The sequence below is a fragment of the Curcuma longa genome, chromosome 13 (genome assembly GCF_044706935.1).
Source record: "Curcuma longa cultivar G26 ecotype Majalengka, Jawa Barat chromosome 13, ITB_CL_G26_1.1, whole genome shotgun sequence".
Classification (NCBI taxonomy): domain Eukaryota; kingdom Viridiplantae; phylum Streptophyta; class Magnoliopsida; order Zingiberales; family Zingiberaceae; genus Curcuma; species Curcuma longa.
In genome coordinates, this window is record NC_133873.1 from 169,767 (window position 1) to 184,086 (window position 14,320).

Consider the following 14,320-nt stretch of genomic DNA (forward strand, 5'->3'; position numbering starts at 1 on the left):
TGAAGAATATGAAAACAAATTTCCCTCTTGGTGTTTACTTGGAAGGATGAAAAAGGGGTAAACATGGAGTCTTGATTTCCACACTTTGCTAAGAAAGGGAGAAAATGGTGTTGACAGATTATTATCTTATAAGCTTCACTTATAATTTTTTCATTCTTCATACATTTTTTAGAAATCAATGAATTTCAAGGTGTAATCGATCACTTTTCAGTTATGATTGCCATTTATGAATGGCAGCTAATATGCTCCCATCATTTACCAACTCAATTCCTTCCATTTTTTACATATTTGAGCAACATATATGTACTGTAGATTTGATTATCTTTCTTTTTTCTTTTTGTACAAAATGGAAATTCTATTCATCACTTTTTTTTACTCCCTATTTTCTCCCAAGCAAACAGGGCCAAAAAGATTATGCTGGCTGCTTTTGTCCTATTTGATTTGTTGTGAATAGAAACTTTGCCTTCACTTTTCTTCCTGCTTTGCCATCTATTTACCACAATTACACAGAGCCTGAAAGCTTAGGTTGTGTCATGTTTCCATATTTGAATTGGGTAAAAAAATCTAGGTTTGTGTTTCAGTTCTCCCACGTTCATGGCTTGTTTTTTTTATTCTTTACTTTTATCTTCTAAATTAGGATATCTAGTTGCAATTTCATCTTATACTAGCTCCCTTAAGTTAAATGAAGAATATCCAATTATGAAATGGCAATTATGTTATCTTTTTAATTTCAAGTATTATTTTGTGAATAAAATCCATTTGGCTTTTCTATATGTTTTGCATATTTATTTTGGAAGTGACTAAAGTCTTAGGTGACTAGATTAATAGTTATGTACCTTTCGTTTTTTATTTGTTTTCTTTTCCAAGATTTTGATGTGTTGTGTTCTTGCTTTCTTGATGTTTTCTTCCTAATGCTTGTTCATTGCCCCTGAGTTATCTAGATTATTTGCCTGCATTGTGCTTGTTTTATTTTATTTGTTACCTCTACTATATAAGAAATGTATGTATTGTAAGTTCTATAGTTTAAAATCTCAAGTTGTTTAGTCAGATATAGGCGAAATATTTTGTTCTGCTTGCGGATTGGCACTGGCAAAGGTAAGCATCCGGAGGCATCGCTGGGCCACCACGACATGTCTAGAGGCATCGCCAAGCCAAAATAACATGTTTAGAGGTGTTTTTGGGTTAGCGCAATGCGTCCGAAGGTGTTGTCGGGCCAGTGCGACATGTCGTCCGGAGGCGTCGTGGACTAGTGCGATGTGTCATTTGGAGGTGTTGTTGGGCCAGTGCGACATCAATTATATTATATACATAATTCACATTAGTAAGAGAGTTAGCTTACTCCCAATGTAAAGAGTATGATACATTAACCACTTCTCAAGCCTTAACAAAAAACTTAACAACTCCCAATGATTCAATAACCATTTACCAAATAGGATTAGTGCCATTTGAGAAGAGGGAGCCTGAATAGACTTCCCTGGGAACAATAAAGAGACTATCTTAATGAACAATATTGTACTTAAGATATAATAAAGGACCCAGAATATTTTTCCTTTTAAAGTTTTCTTCTTTTTCCCAGTCGATATTGTTATCGTCATCAAACTAGAGTTTATTTCTTGCAGGATTCTTTTCGAGCACTTGGTGTGGGTTATCAAACATTGGAGAGTTTGCTTTTGGATTTTTGCAAGTGGCAACCAAATAAAGCTCTTTTGCATGCTCTTCTTGACATGCTTGTGCATGAAAAATTTGACTCGGAAGAAACCGCTGTAGTAAAGGTTTTCAGTGAATTTTTTTTTTTGGTTCACTTGAAGTTAACCACTTCAAGCATCAACAATCTTCTTTCCTTAATAAAAAAAGTGTTTATCTATTGACATTGCATAGTTATGCTTCCTTCGCTCATGTTTGATGTAGAATGAAGATGTTATTATACTTTTCCTGAATGTGCTATAGAAGGTTTGCTTATGCCTCTATAATATATATGCATTATCATGGTAGCTTTACATTTAGGTAAAATTAAAAAAAAATTCTTCTTGCTAGTGCTGCAATTGTTGTAGCATCATGGCCTGGATGTTTTACATAATATGCTCAAGAATTCCATCACAAATTGAATTGCATGTTTCAGGGCAGGAGTGTTTGGTTTTCTTCTTGATTGGTTGTCTGTAGAAAGTAGAGAGGACATGATTAACAAGAATGCTCAGTTGATTCAGATTATTGGTGGACACAACATATTTGTAAAGGACATAAGGAAAATTTTAGCTCTTCTACAAACTGAGAAGAGTGAATCTTTACAAAAACACAGGTCCTTGCTTTTGACATGCATTCAATATATGCTAAAGGAAAAAGGACCTGAGGTCTTCTTTGAATTCAATGGCCATAATTCTGAATGTTCCAATGCCACTGATCCATCCATTTTTTTCTTATTTATTTGTTAATTTCTGTTATTTTGTCCATGCGATTTTAATGAATCATTGGCAAGCCAAATGTTTTGATAGAGTTGTAAACGAGCTAAGCCAAACTAAGCTTTGTGGTGTTCAAGCTTGTTTGATAAGGTAACCAAGCTGAGCCTAAAATGAACCAAACCATTAAAATGATTGTTTAAACTTGATTTGCTTTCTTTTTTATGAGCTTGAGCTTAATTCGTTGGATGTTATCAAATTCTCAATTCAAGCTTGTTTGATTGTTTAAAACTTTTATATTTTAAGTTTGTTTGGTTGATTATTGAGTTCGATAATACAAATTTGTTTGATTATTTTGAAAGTTTTTTTATTTATTTAGTTTGTTGATAAGAGTTTTATTCTTGAACATAATTCAAGAATAATTTTCATGAACATTGTTCACGAATGTTGTTCACAAATACTGTTCACGAATGTTAATGAGCTGAACACATGTGTTTAAGCTTATTTAATTTAACGAGTTGTTTAAGTTTGATCTTTTAATTGATCTTATGTGTATTGCACGAGAACATAAACAAACTTTTACTAAGCCGAATGCCAAGCTTGTTCATGAACGTTCGGTTCATTTACTACCCTAATATCATTTGTGACCAAATAACAACTAGAGATTTGTTGGCACTTGACTTGGTTTACTGGTCACATTTTTGTCATACTAGTTGAAAATTTCTATTTGACATGATAACTTATAGATTTGCATTGCCCACCTCATCTCAGCTTCTTGATTTATTGTAGGCAACAATTTAATTTAGCTTCAAATAATTGTTATTTTAATTTGGTACGGTTTTATTTGAGACAAATTTGGGTAAGACAGAGATTGTTTTTGTTTTCTACGTCCCTATATGTTTGTGTGGTGAAAAGATTTATGTTTTGTATATATTATTTGTTCTAAATGATGGTGAAACTATCTTCTTTGTTTTTACTGGATTTGTTGATTTTTGTATGATATTCAAGTCTAGAAATGTGTCTAAATTTATTAATTTCACTGCTTGATACTATGTTGTTATCAACCACTTGTATTTTTTGTTCAATGGGCGCATCAGCTTTGGATGGTTAGTATGTTCATTTTATGAATATTAGAGATTTTATTTTACAATGAATGGGCATAGCTTATTTGATGTTACTTATGGTTTCTTGTATCTATGATTTTGAGCTGAGTGACTTTACATTTAGTTGATTGACAATGTAAGACTTATGCTTCCTTTTGACCTATGACTTACTCTTAAGTTTAATTTTATGACAACTAATTCAAAAGGTTTAACCTATAAGCTACTGGTAAAGGATAAAAATTATACTTAATACCCTCCTTCATGTATCATTGGGTGGATTGGAGTAACCCAACATGTGGTTTGACTTACATGTCATCTTTTTTATTCAAGACTAGCACAACCTTTTGTTGGGCACCTTAGTTTTTTGATTGGTTGACCTGTTAACCCAAAAGTAGAGCCATTTGAGAAAAAGTTAGTTTGTAATTTTGTATTCTTAAGATTCCCCTTGTGTGGGAGGGCTGATTAAACTGGATTGGTCCAAGTCCAACACTTGGACCCACTAAACTCCACTGAGAGCTTAGTTTTGTTTTCTTTTCATGATTTGCTATAGATTTGTTGCTCTGTTTTAAACCATAAATATGACATTTATACCTTAAGTTTGGTTTGACAATCATTTATTTAATAGCTTGAGCTAATGGGAAAAAAAGAATTTATACTCGCCTATTTTTAATAAATAGAACTATTGTTTGGTATAATCTTTTGCATGTGACCTATTTTCAGTGTTAATGATTGTATGAATCCATCTCTTGTCTCAAACATCAAAACAAGATCAATATCATAGGTCGTAAAGGCCAAAGATTCTTGACAAGTACATTCAACTAAGTAAATAAGAAAGGAGTTGAGTACATAAAACTTTTTATTCCTCCCTAGTAAAACAACACAATTGAAGGACAGTATATATACTCGATTGAAGGATGTCTCACACGATGTGAAAGAGTTTCCTTTTGCATCAAACTTTAACAAAGCATTCAATTAGGTTATATGTAAAACTTCAACAACTGTGAGTTTCCACAAATTGTCAACTTCTTTGACTCTCCTATTCTTCCAAAAGATTAGAGTTCTTAATATCTTGCCCTTTTCCTTGAAGAAGAACAGTTCATTAGCTTCACCTCAACAACAAGCGTTAGTATAAACTTCAAATACTTTGCAAAGTAAGTTATTCTAAGTTATGAGAAGGAGGAATATATGCATCAACTAATCATTCATCTAGAAATCCAGAAACAAGATTATGCAAGAAGAGATGGTGTTTAATCTGTGCACCTATTGGATGTTAACAATGAACTTGAAAGGATTAGAGTTGATGGCTTTACCCTAATCGTGACCGAGGAACATTGCGGGTAGTTACAGGGCACTCAGAACAGACTGCAAATGTGACCTTTCTAGACACTCTGGACACTGGAGCATTGGGACATCCCTTGCTTGGATCCATCTCTGTATTTACTGGTAAAATATTTTATGCTATGTTGTTTCATGTGTTCTGCTTTGTGATTATGTACTGGATGCATGATATGAAGTTCTGCCATGATCATACATTATATGATGTTAAACTTGTTTCACTATGTTTATCATCATGATGCAAGGAATTAAATTTTAACTATACAAGCATGTTATTAATTGGAAATGAACTTGTTGGCAAATGCAAATCTGCACTAATTGATGTAATTTGTTCTTCTATTGGAAATTATGCTGGTTTAGATTGGATCCTTCTAGAAAATCCTTGCAAACTAGTTGTAGCATACCTTAACATGAGGAGAATTTATGTTCTGCTGCTATTATAAGTCAACGTCTGCTTGCCTTGTTTTCTTTTTTTCTGCATGATCCTTTTGCTTTTTGAAGTTTTTTAGATTCAAAAGATTATTGGAATATATGTTTGTTGGACATTAAGAATATGATCTGATACCATGGAAGGAATGAACTTGATTTTATCACCATCGAAGTTCAAGATAGAAAAAATTACGAGGATTGATAAGTCATCCTTAAAATCTCGACTAGAAGCTATTCTTGTATATATTTTAGATCGTTATTTCAATGCCTATTATGTTTTTGTTTTGCTAGTCGATTCTATAGTTTTATGTTGTTTTCTCTAATTCTTGAAGGTGTCTTAAAATCTTTTTTTCTGCAAAATTAACATAATAGTTTCACATATTCTTGGCAGTCCAGCAGCCAAAAAAGACAGTATTCTATTGCCTATCGACCTTATCCCAAGAAAGTGGCATTTTCTATGCATTACTCACAGCATAGGCAGGGCATTTTCTGGAGGTAGCCAGCTAAGGTGTTACATTGATGGTAATCTCTATCCTATGAAAAGTGCAGATGGGTTAACTCCGTGAGTGTTTCTTCCTTTCTTATAAATTGTACCTACTTGTTCTGCAAAATAGGGTTTGGCTTATTATTAAGTTGATTGGGTCATCAATTATTTCCAAAACTTAAACTATTAGAAAAGCTCACTATACTTTTATATTCTCAACATCCCTTGTGTGTTTTGAATGGAACTAGACTGATTACTTCATGCTCTCACATGTTGAGTTAATTAGCATGAGGGTTATTTAAAATGAAACATCCTATTTTCGTTGTCTTTGTGTTGCTTTTTTTTTAAAATTTTTTCTTTTACTTTTGTTTATTCTTTTTTTTCTTGATGATTCCTTTCTTCCTCTTGATGATTCCTTTCTTCCTCTCGGTTTCATACTCGTACTTGTTTGTAGTATATTTTCTCTTATTTTTTTAGTCCTTTTTCTTAACTATTTTTTACTGATTCATCATTTTTTTTTCATTTCATTGTTTTCTATCATTTTTTTTAATCTTATCTTATATTTATTTTTCTTCTTTCATTGTTAAATTTTAAAATCTTTTTGTTTCTCTTTATTAGAGTTATCATTCTTTACATCATTCCTTTTGCTTTCTTCCTCTCCTACATCACTTATTCCATTCTCTTCCTTTTGCTTAATTGTCCTTTTACTTATTTTTTTTTTTTTATGATTTTAATCTCTTCTAACTTTTTTTTTAAAATTAGGATTGAACCCATCGGGTAGAAGTGGAGATAACGAGATGAGGGTTCAAAATGGAATCTATTTGGGTTTGATTTTGTCGAGTTATGACCAAACTGAATTATAAATGGTTCAATCAATCTAAAACAATTAAGAAATTTCTTTAAAAAACCTTTTCCCTCCTCCCGTGTCTTTTCTCTTCCACACACGCAGCAATGGCCATATGTCACATCTCCACCGCTTTCCTTTTGCTATTTCTTTCCATTGTCTTCTTCTTCTTCTCTTCTTTACAGCAGCCCTAATCCTTCTTCTTCTTCCAACAACATAGCGACTTGTCTTCCCAAATTCCATTTCTCCTACTTTTTTCCTTTATTGCTAGCAACCCAGCAACCATAACAGTAGCTCTGTTTTCCAGCAATAGTAGTGTTTTCCGTCCTTCTAGCCCCCTCCCAACTGCAACAACATCTACTTTCCCTTTCTTCAAGCAAGAGCAAGTTTTTTTTTCTCTTTTTCCAGTGTGTTACCCAACTCTTTTTCTCTTTCCTTCCTGTCAACATCAGCTGATTCCCTTATTTGCAGCTTATTATTGTTTTTATTTTATGAGTCAAATCATGAAATTTATTGTTAGTCCATGATTTAGCCCAATTTTATATCTAATTATTTTAGTGTTAATTACCTCAAGCTCCTTATCAAAGCTAAATTTTATTTCTCTTCTTTTTGTTATGTGTAATATTATGTTCTTGTAAAAAAGTTACACCTAATTACTCATGCAATTTGCACTATCGAGTAGCCTCGGAACATCATATGACATTCTTAGGATGCTTATTATGCTTTTTTTTTTATTTGCTAAGACATCCTATTCTGTTGTCATGTTGCTCTATGTATCAAAGGGTTCGGTCACATTAGCCCAAGCCAAAAGAGTTATGATTCATAAGGTATGAGCTTCCTTTTTTTTTTTTTTGCAAATAATGTCAAATATGATCAGTGATTATAATTTTTTCCTCTAGTTTCCCATGAGATAAAAAGTTAATTTCCAAATGCTACGTTCCTATGATGCTTCTAGCTTATTAGTTTTACCAACAATGAATACTATGCCTCTTAGATATTTATGGCAAATCATTCTAGTGACTAAGAAAGATGATTTCTACAATATTGAATTATTATTTGGCGAAGAAGATATGATTATGAGCATGCAAAATATAAGAGAATGGAATTAAATTAATCAAACTTTTTTCACTTTGTACTTTTACTTTGGTAGATTTTTTGTTAATTCTCCACAAGACTAGTCGTATTGTTGTTTCTTGTTCATCATTCACTACAAATTTAAATTAATCGATGTCTGGATCATTTGGTGTTATTCTATTTCATTTTCTATTTTTAATATCTGCTTATTGCATATGTATGAAGGATATGGTTAGGTTTTGCAATTAAGCTAGTCTTATTTTCATTCCTTTGTTTATATAGATCACCAACATGAACAGGATCAGAGATGACTTATTCCTAGTGTGGAATTAACATTTATTATATAGTTGCGCTTCGTTTTGCAGGCCTCAAGTTATTTGACGCTATTTTTAGTCCAAGTGCAGATATCCTTGTTAATTCACCAAGTGAATTCTTGTTGAAATGTGAACTTTTTTTCAATTCTCTCCGGATCAAATTAAGCAATTTGTCTTATATTTTCAATTAGTTTTAACAGATAGGTCTTTTCCCCCTCACTCCTAGCTATGTCATTTTGTTAACATTCTTTTATATAGGATCATCTGTAAAGAATTATCTGACAATGTGATGGTATGTACTATTAATTTCATATCGATATCAATAGAGGAGCCTGTACTTCCAATATCTTGCATTTAAAATTTACACTTCATATTTTTTTCTGTGCTATCCCAGTTTTGTAAGGTTCGGGCGACCGAACAGTCCAAGTTGAAGGATCATAGATAGAACCGAGAAGGATGGAATGGATGGGATGAGGGAGATCTTGGATACTGATATTGAAAATCCGTCGTATGTTAGAGCATAAAAATACGAGAAACTTGGTGATGGAGGAGGCTATGAACATAATACCGGAGCCTGAGTTTAGCCGCATGAAGCATTTGGTTAAAGCATTTGAGAGCCTCCTTTCAATTTCAAATGATGATGAAGCTGAGAAATGCATGTATAGGAACCTGAATCCATTCAATTGTCCATTGCTAGGATTGCAACAATCATCTAAGACTGTAGCAGTTGAAACTTCTTCTGCTTATGCTTTCTCTTCTGAAGAGTTTTTACCTTCTAGAAAACTTCCAAGAGATTCAAAATTGTGCTTTGATAGATAGCAGCGATCAAAGGTTAGAAACTTGGTGTCTTCTCCCCTTATTATAATATCATTTATATAATATCTTGGTCAACACTCAATGAACACTATTCACATAATGATTCTAGGTTGAACTTGGGGAGGACTTGCAATGAAGGAAGAAAAAAAAAACGTATTGTAAGATTTTGGACTCTGCGACAGTGATATTAGAGAACTGTTCTTGGTGTTTTGTTTTTGGAGTTTTATAATGAGAATGATATCTCCTTGACAGAGTTCTGATTCTCTTAGGAGGAGTTGGAATAAGATGTTAAAAGTGACAAACCAACATCCTTTCAAACTTAGGACTGAGGTACTTTTAATTTATTTAATTAGTAAGGAATAGATGTTTCACTGATCAAAGGAAATGCAGTTAAGTTTGCTATCCTTGGAACCAGGCACACAGTATCCACTCATCTATTAGGCTTTGTCTAGGAATTTAATTTTGTACTACATATTTAAAGATAAGAGATAGAAATAGAAGCATTTTAAGATTACTGTTCTTAATTTTAATATCCCATTTAATACAACACTATCTGGTAGATATTTTTATTTCTTTGATTTTTAGTGATATTAGTTTAGTTAAGCTTCATATTGAATTATCTATTTTGATATTTCTAGCAAAGAGGAAGGATTAAAGAAGAAACAATTTATGAAGAAAGTAAAAGAAATGTTGATGAAGGAGGAGAAACAGCACATACCTATTGCCCAAGGTCTCGATGGACCACAGATGAACTAGAGGTGATAATCTTCAAGTTTCATGAAAAAGTTTATATGCTTCTTTGAAGTGATCCTTCTAAAGAACTAATTTTGTTTCTTACTATTTATTATTCTTTAATAACATGAACTGATGGATTTTCGGATAAATCTTATTACAGAAATAAGAAAATTCTCTTTCAGAAATCCATGACTATGTTTTGATTTGAGATTTCATCAGTCAAATTAATTTGTGGCATGCAATTTTAGTATAACCCAGATTATCATACTACTTGATAGTTTATAGTTACTGCATCTCCAACTGAAGATATTTGCCAAAGTTGAATATTATTATATGTGATGCAAATAAATTTGATAAATGAATTTATTCTTAGAACATTTCCCTTATTAAGTGTCCTTGTCGTTATTGTCAAACATGAAGAAACTTGAGAAAAACATAGGTAACTATGCTGGGAGATCTCCAGCACTTAGTGTTCACTGTTACTTTCTCAAAAGGAAGTTCATCAAGAATAATTTGCATGTATAAACTTGACAAAACTCACACTAGACCAAGGAACATATGAACTATTAAAATGATAATATTTTAATTTTCATTTCCTGAAGTTTACCTATTCTAACAACTGTGCATTGCAGTTGATTCTAGCCTTCTTGTAATCTTGTTGAAATCTTCCTTGGGTAACACAAAATTCTTTGTTATCTTTACCAAAATCATACTAGTAGCTCAACATCAAACTAGCTTGTATTCTGTTATATTCATTTTACATACTGTTCTACATTAAAAAAGATAATTTACCAAACAGTTTGAAAAATAAAAAATATTGTATTCCACTACTTTGTTATTTATAAGCACCCACTTCTCCCTCATCTCACTGAAAAAGACCTTTTAGGAAAACTTTTAAATAGCTGAAATCTGAGTTAATGATGTTTTACACTTGGCAAGACCAATCATATAGTGCAATAGAAATGAAACAAAATTAAAACATGCTCCCTTTCAACAAGCTGTTATATATGCACATCGGTTCAATTTGAACATGCTTATTTTCCTACAACTGTTTATCAAATTAGCACTCCCTTTCAACAAGCTGTGATATATGCACATTGGTTCAATTTGAACATGCTTATTTTCCTACAATTGTTTATCAAATTAGCAGATGGTAGATACTTGCAATTTTAGATATTATCTTAGCTAATAGTTTGGATAGAGCATGACATTGTCCTGAGAATGAAGATAGGCATGCCCTCAATGAACCTGGTCAAATTTTTTTATTGAAGTTGTTTCAGAGAGTATATAAATATTCTTCATTATGATTTGTGATTTTTTTTTATGGAAGTTATGATAAGAAAAATGTTAAGATGAGAGGGAAAGATTTTATTTAGCAGAGGAATAAATTTCATTTTTTCTTTTTGTTTTTTCCTTTTGACTAACTTGTGCTAAAGTTGAACAATTCTTGAAAATATGCATTGATATGATACTTAAACTGCATTATAGGTATGGTCACTAACCATTTGGATAATTTGCATATGTTAATCTCCAAGTTAGTAGTCTTCACTTCTGTGCTGCTGCTATGGGGTCTCTCCTTTTGCTAACCTATGGTATTATTGATATATTGTTTAGCACTTGCTGAAGCCTCCTGCCAAAGAAAGCACTGAGCCTGTAGACATTGTTTTGCACAGCGATGTTCGTGCAGTAGAAAGGGCTGAATTTGATAATCTTGTAAACTTCGTAGATTTTATCATCTAGAAAACTCTTTAGCACAAATGCAATATAGTGCTAAAGTTAATCTATATTAGAAACCTGCATCATTTTGCCTCTGATTAACTTTTTACACTTTTACCGAATGGATGAGCTTTGCTGAACAGCTAAGATTAAAAAGGGAGATGCAGCAGAAGGTATGTTTATCATTCTCCTTTGTGACTTGCTTTCTAATATTCAAGTCAATTCATGTTTTGTCTTTACATTTAAATTATCCTTTTGCTAACAGCGTATGCAGTTTGTAAGGCATGTTTCCCAATCAACATCCCTCTTATCTGTTGGCATTGGCTTGTTAAATCTAGTAGTATGTATTTTAATTTTGTTGTTTGTTGTCAAGTTTCATCCAATTAAATTCTTGTTTCCACACTTTATGCAACACTTGCTCTTACTTCTTTTGTAATTTGATCCATGTTGAAGTGATGAAAAAAAATCTTGAAGGAATTCTATTAATAGGAATTCGTGTCCTATCTCATGGAAAATCGAAGAAAAAATGAGAACTGAGATAGGGTGATCATTTCGAGGGGATCAATCTCCAATAATCAAGTGGAGTTGATTAATCAAAAGAAATTACTTATCTTTAAAGATTATATAACGTCTCTTTAAATAGACACGTAAGGATATTTTTTCAAGAGAAAAAGTCTAATAATCTATCTAAAATATAGAAGAATTAAAGATAAAGTTTTGAAGGGGTTATTTGAATAGATCCATTAAAGGATCATACTATAAAGATAAAGTTTTGAAGGGTTCATTTGAATAGATCCATTAAAGGATCATATCATTCCACCGTCCTTCAAAATAACCTTGCCCTCAAGGTTGTTTAGCAATAAACTCCGGAAATCTTTTTTGAATTGTGTCATATAACTCCCATGTTGCATCATCAATAGATAAGTTGTCCCACTGAATTAATAACTCGACCGTTGTTTGATTGTCGTTTTTCACAAGTCTTCGTTCTAAAATAAGACAAGGTTGAAACTTAATTTGTAACGCCCGCCCTTACGTGGGCCCTTGACGGACGCTACAGTTTCTTACTTTCATTCATTCATTATTACAACTACCATCATATACAAAAACCAACTAAACTAAACATGCAGCGGAACATACTACTAGTCAAAGGAATTCACATACGATAGCAGTGTAATATTAAACATAATGACAAATTAACAACACACTAATAGAAATTCTAAATTATAATTGTTCTAAACATGATAATTAAGACATGGTTTAACATAACATGCAACTAAACAATGGTTTGCATGGCCAAGGCTTAAATCACGTCACCACCACACACATCTTCACTGCCCTGTCCTGCTGCCTCCCATTTGCTCAGTACCTGCTAACGGGATCTGCAAGATAAGGAAAGTATCTATAAGCATAAAGCTTAGTAAGTTCCTTTCCTACTCACAAAATCCATCGTTTCATGGCATCATAGCATTTAAAACATGGAAGCATATCAATATTTCCTAAACATGCATATTCAATCACATTTGTATCATAAACATGTAAATCATTTCCTTTTTGAAAACATTTAAACATAATCATTAACATCTTTGGGGATCCCTGGCTTGTACCCATTCATTTCTTTTGCGCGCACATACCAAGTAGCACGAGGTAGCTAATCCCGACTACACGGTTACTAGGTCTTCTCAGATGTCCTTCAACCTAGGGGCAACTTTTGGAGCCCATCCCTGGAATCCCTTTCGGGTTCCGGTACAAGCCATTCATTCAAAGTAAAATACTTTATATATATTCTTTCCATCATAGCATGAACGTTCCATAACATCTTTCTTTCATTCATAGTGAACGTTCATGTCATACATATTCATTTCATACGTCGTAAGATATTATACGACATCTTATGCTTAACAACCTTGTCATACGTCCAACATGATCCTAAGGTTGTTGACCGTTATACTTACTTGGTCCCTTAGCCCTTAACCTCTCTTTAAGTTGGTCAAGAACTTGTTGGTTAAATTTAGAACTTAACCTAAGCTTAACCTTTTCCTACAATTTGAGTTCAGATTTTATCCGATTTGATTTGTAGGACTTCTTAGTCATCAAGGCTTAAGTGACTCATCAAAGGATAAGCGAAACAGGTCAAATGTGCTTGTCCAGAGCCTGACACGCCCAGGCCGTGCTAAGCAGCACGGCCGTGTCATTTGGCCATTCAGCGTTGAAGCTGAGTGCCGTCCAGAGGCTGACACGGCCAGGCCGTGCCAAACGGCACGGCCGTGTCGGTTCCTGCGGAAATCCACAGGAACCCTAGCCGTTTCGCCGCTTCGCGTTGAAGTTTCGGGTGGTCCAGAGGCTGACACGGCCAGGCCGTGTCAATTGGCACGGCCATGTCGTTTTCTGTGGAAGTTCACAGGACTTCGAAAATCGCTCAACCGAGCGATTTTTGGCTCTCCACCCCACATGTGATCATACGGAAACAAGTCTCCTTGAACTACAACTTACCGTAACTCCTAACCAACCATTTAAACATGAAAAACCGAGTATTATCATCACAGATTTCAGGATTTAACAGTTATATTCATGGTTTCAAAGCAACTGCTAACAATACCTATCTACTGGGACATAACTCCGGTTATAAACTCTAAAACAGAATTATAAACATGCATCAAAACCCTTAACACGAAATACAACCTAAGTTCTAACATTTTGGTTCATGAAAAACAGCATACATCTTTGCATTCGTAACTAATATCTTGCAGGTGAGGGAAACTTACCTTGTTTTCGAGTTCCTACGGTTTATACCAACGACAAGGCTTCTCCTTTCTTCTTTCCTTGCAATGGGGATCTTCGGCACCTTCGGACGAGGCGAGGCAGAGAGCAGGTCGGCGGCCAAAGAAGAAGAGAACAGCGACGCAGGGAAAAATTATTCTGTGCGAAGGGGAAGGGTTTATAAAGAGTTGGGATGGAAGTTACGTTCCCGTAACCCCACAATCCCACGTTCCCAACCCATCACTTATCCTTCATTTGGTTTAATGAAATCTGACGAACCCTTAGGTTTAACAAGCGTTTCCCTTATCTCTTTAACAAGA

The 14,320-nt window shown here is 33.6% G+C and overlaps 1 pseudogene; it reads left to right on the forward strand.

Moving 5' to 3' along the window:
* The first annotated feature begins 7,890 nt into the window (after nucleotides 1-7,890).
* On the forward strand, nucleotides 7,891-11,320 carry LOC141844441 (microtubule-destabilizing protein 60-like; annotated as a pseudogene).
* Nucleotides 11,321-14,320: the final 3,000 nt, after the last annotated feature.